The sequence below is a fragment of the Phacochoerus africanus genome, chromosome 4 (genome assembly GCF_016906955.1).
Source record: "Phacochoerus africanus isolate WHEZ1 chromosome 4, ROS_Pafr_v1, whole genome shotgun sequence".
NCBI classification, from domain to species: Eukaryota; Metazoa; Chordata; class Mammalia; order Artiodactyla; family Suidae; genus Phacochoerus; species Phacochoerus africanus.
Window position 1 is genome coordinate 146,337,618 of NC_062547.1, and position 4,966 is coordinate 146,342,583.

Below are 4,966 nucleotides of genomic sequence, written 5' to 3' on the forward strand. Positions count from 1 at the left end.
CTTAACAATACACTTGCTGGTTGGTTGGGGCATACAAGGTGGGGAGAGGAGTGGGCTGCCTACTGTTCCTGGTAGCGGGTAGGAAGGAGTAGGACAGGTTGCTCAGGGTTGGGGGAGGAGGCTTTACAATGAGACGAATGTGTCAATAAGGATCCGGTAATTCCTGTTTTAGCCAGAGGCTTCGATTCAATCTTCCTGAAGGAGATTTGAAGCCCAACACTTCACACATTCCATGATCTCTTTTAAGGCTTCATATCTGCACTCTCCCCTTGGCTAACCCTAAGATAAAGTGGCAAAAACTTGTAGCTCTTTGAGCTCTCAGTATGAGAGAAATTCTTAGCTAAAATATCCTAATATTTAATACAATGTTAAGATGATTTCAAGAATCAGGTATGATTATTAGTGCTGCCTCTGCATACTTTGGTGCTATTAAATGTCTTAGATCCTTACCCTCTGTTTTCTCTCACATGGCATAATTATGGTAGTTATTATAGACCATAGACCCAGGTACTGATAAAAAGTGTTTTTCTATGTTCAGAAGCATATTTTTTTACAGTCTTCTCTCAAGCTGTTATGGTACTGTGTTCTGCCACTAGAACAGAATAGCCTGGAACAGGATCTTTTGTTCTATAGTATTTTTTAATTAAAGCAATTCCTGTTACTCTATCTGTTCATTTGAAATTAACCAAGTATGCAGAGGCTCCACTGCCAGCAGTCTTTTAAAAAGAGATTATTCTATAGCCCAAATCATGTAACTTGTATGCCAGACCATCTAAGTTATTGGACGTTTATAATAAATATTTGGCCCATATTTTCTTCTGCTCTAGCAGTTTGAACCACTGCGATTAGATATCAGGACTGAATAAGAATAGTCTCAGTACAATCTGTTAGCCAGTAACTCTGAATTTATGTTTTTTACTCTGAAGAGAAGCTTCCTCTGGGAATGACAAGAGACTGTGGGAACAGCTTTTACTTCTATTGGAAGCTGTCCATCCTGTTTCTCAAGAATGTGTTCCCATCCTTTTCCACTAAAGACATAATCTTGGAAAGTTTATTAATCGTTTATTCTGCAATTCGTCCTATCTAGTGATTTTCTTAATTTAATACCTTCTAATTTTCAGCTTTATAGATTTCATTTGGGTCTCCTTTATGTCTCTCATTCTGCTGCATAGCATACCCCATCTCTCTTCCAGCGTGCTCACTCTGTGGAGCGTCTGGAGTGCTGGCTGTGTTCTGTTCCTTAGCCTGGGTGGGGATACTTGGTGTTTGCTTTACGTTATTTGGTAAATTTCACATTTACATTTACACACTTTCTGTATATATATTATATCTCAAAGTGAAAATCAGATGGTCCAAGAAATCATATTAGCTCCACATGTAAAGTATCCAAAATCCAACTAGTGGCTGCCAACTTCACCGCAGCTACTCTAATCCAAGCCTCCATCTCTAACGTGATAATAGCAAAGCCCACCCCACTGGATTTCCTTCTTCTGCCCTCGTCTGCTGTATTCTACTTTCGGCTCCATGGCAAATGTCTCTCTTTTAATTTAATTTTATTTTTTAGCAAATTCTTTTTATTTATGTTTCTGTTTTTAATTTTTTTTATTTATAATGATTTTTATGTTTTCCATGATAACTGGCTTACAGTGTTCTGTAACCCAGTTACACAACGTGGGTTAACAAAAGTCTGTTTTTAATTTTTGTATTGAAGTATAGTTGATTTACAATGTTGTGCCAACTTCTGCTGTATAGCAAAGAGACCCAGACATGCACATATATACCCTCTTTTTCTTATATTATCTTCTATCCTGTTCTATCCCAAGAGATTCAATGTAGAACCCTGTGCTATACAGTAGAGTCTCACCACTTATTCATTCTAACTGCAGTAGTTTATATCTGCTGACCCCAAACCCCTAGTCCATCCCACTCCCTCCCCCCTCTCCCCTGGCATCCACAAGTTTGTTCTGTATCTCCGTGAGTGTGTTTCTGTGTTGTGGATAGATTCATGTGTGCCATATTTTAGACCCCACAAGTTAATGCCATTTGCAGCAACATGGATGCATCTATAGAGATTCCCATCCTAAGTGAAGTAAGTCAAAAAAGGGAAAGAAAAACACCATATGATATCACTTATGTTTGTGTTTACTTTTTAAAGTAAAAGTTTGATGATGCCATTCCTTTGCTTAAATCGCAGTAGCTTCCTGTCTCAGAATCAAAAGTTTTTTATGGTTTACAAAGCCTTATATCTGTCGTCTTCTTATCCCTCTCACTACTTTCTTAAAGTTTGTTCCCTCTGTGTTAGTCCTACAAGCCTCCCTTTTTTTCTTCTAACTTACTGGGCACTCACCTGCTTCTGAGATTTTGCACTTACACTCTTCTCTGCCTATAGCACTCTTGCCACTGATGCCCCAGTGATTCACTCTCTTATCTTCATCAAATCTATAATCAGATTTTAACCTCTTGGTGGGACTTTTCCTGATCTCTTTATTTAAATCAACCTCCTTTCACCAGCACCCCCTATTCCTCCCTCCCACCCTCCCTTCTTTCTTTCTTGAAGAGTACTCATCACTGTCTGTCATCCTGTGTATTTTATATGCATTTGATCTTTGTCTTCCTAAAGTTAACATAAACTCTGCAAGGGAAATTATTTTTATCACTTTTTAAATAAACATTGCTTGAAGCTTCAGAGCCTACATCAGTGTCTCCCATGAAGTATGTACTCAATAAATATTTGTTGAATAAATATTTTTTAATCGTTATTCTCTACTTTCAGGTGATTTTTTTCTCTTGAAATAAAAAAAAAGCCACCGTTGTTTATTTTCATGGCTCGTACATAAGGTGCAGTGATAGCTGTTGGTTGAATGAATGACTCTGCACCTCGCTAGTGGCAGTGTAGTCCTGTTATCCTAATGGTTACAGATGGGAAGTAGGAGTATGCGCTCTGAAGATCTATTCTTGGCTCTTTCTCTGATTGCCTTCACCATACATGAATATTCATTAGCTGTTTATTTTGGGACCTAAATATCAAACACTCATTTAGTAAACATGTTGGTATGGAAAACACTGGACAGCCACTGCAGATTAAAATAAAGACCACATTTTCTTCCAGGTTCCCAGAATATGCCTGTGAAATATGCTTGTGTCCCTGCATTCCATGGTGTGCTGCTAAACATGCATTTGCATATGCAGACGCCAGACTCTGCCAACAGATCGGTTAATTGCCAATACAAAGCAGCCACTGAGGACATATTTACTTCTCTAGTAAAGGCCAGTACCGTTGTGTGAGCCACAAATGAAATGCATGCTGTTGGATTTGCAGGAATGGTTTCAGTGATTGGAAATGATTACCTCTTAACTGAAATAGATTAGGGAGCTGTTGCTGTCAGTTCTAAATGTCCCTGCTTTCTCAAATAGAAAATACTGTTTGTTTTCCATGAAAATATGCTGCTGGCCAGAAAAATCTACCTCTGTGCCCCAGCCCTGGAACGTTTGGAAAGGTAGCACTTACTCATGCATATTTAATTATGCCTAGAAGAATACTGGAGGCCAGGGAAGGAAATCCATGCTCTTGCTCCCAGGTTATAGTCTTCCCTGGCTGTGATGCTGAACAGTCTTGACTCTACTCCAGACAGTGAAAGTCTTGAGCACAGGGGCTGGCCCTTCAAACAGAACTTGTAGATGGACTGATCAAGGCAGAGCCTAATAGAACTAATAGTTCTCATGTTGTGGGGGAGGGGGCTATTATTTAAAATATTTGCCAAATGTTACAGTAGACATCTGATCTAATATTATGTCTTTGCAGATGGGAAAATATAGGCCCAGAAAGGTTAAGTAACTTGTCCAAAGTCAAAGAACTTATTACTTGCATGGTGGGATTAAAAACAAGGTCAGCCGACTTCGGATAGCATCGTCTCTCCACTGTATTATTCTCACAGTCGTGCGCGTACCTGTTTGCCACACTCACTCTCAAATATTGGCATTTTTAAAAAGTCACCCCTGGAGTAAATTAAAAAAGTGGATCTTTGGGGTCTGCTTTCTAGAGACTCTAATTTGGAAAGTGAGTCAGAGAGCATAGCAATTACCCTTTAGTATGTACCCAGGCGAGTCTGTTGCAGATGGCATCACCCCGCAGATTGAGAGATCCTGGTACTTGCCCGGGATCATTAGAGAGGATGTATCGTACAGGGATTAGCATCGTCACTGTGGAGCCAAAATAACTTTATGCATAACCACGACTTGCCACTGGCTAACCATATATAATTGAATGAATTCATTATTTAGTCTCGCTTACTGTCAGTTATCCTACCTGTGAAATGCAGACTCATTGGCTGTTGTGAGAATTACATGCATATAATTGTGTGTGTCTTTGTAGTACAATGTGACTGGTACATAGGAAGGACTTAAGAATGTTGAAACTAAGTGAGGTAAGTCAGAAAGAGAAAGACAAATGTCACATGATATCACTTATATGTGGAATCTAAAATAGGACACAAATCAACCTATCTACAGAACATAAACAGACTCACAGACATAGAGAACAGACTTGTGGTTGCCAAGGGGGAGGGAGCAGGATGGACTAGGAGTTTGGGGTTGGTAGATACAAACTATTACATTTAGAATAGATAAGCAATGAGGTCCTGCTGTGCACGGGGAACTATATCCAATCTTTATATATATATATATATATATATATATATATATATATACACACACACACACACATATATATATATATATGACTGGGTCACTTTGCTGTACAGCAGAAATTGATGCAACATGGTAAATTAACTATACTTTAGTTTTTAAAAAGTACAAAATTAAGAAATAAAAAAAAGGAGTTCCTATCATGCCACAGTGGAAACAAATCTGACTAGGAACCATGAGATTGCGGGTTCAATCCCTGGTCTTGCTCAGTGGGTTGATGATCCGGTGTTGCCGGGGGCTGTGGTGTAGGTCACAGACGTGG

At 39.1% G+C, this 4,966-nt stretch overlaps 1 pseudogene; it reads right to left on the reverse strand.

The window, feature by feature from the left end:
• Positions 1-242: 242 nt before the first annotated feature.
• On the reverse strand, positions 243-4,195 carry LOC125124740 (nicotinamide phosphoribosyltransferase-like; annotated as a pseudogene).
• Between the last annotated feature and the right edge of the window lie 771 nt (positions 4,196-4,966).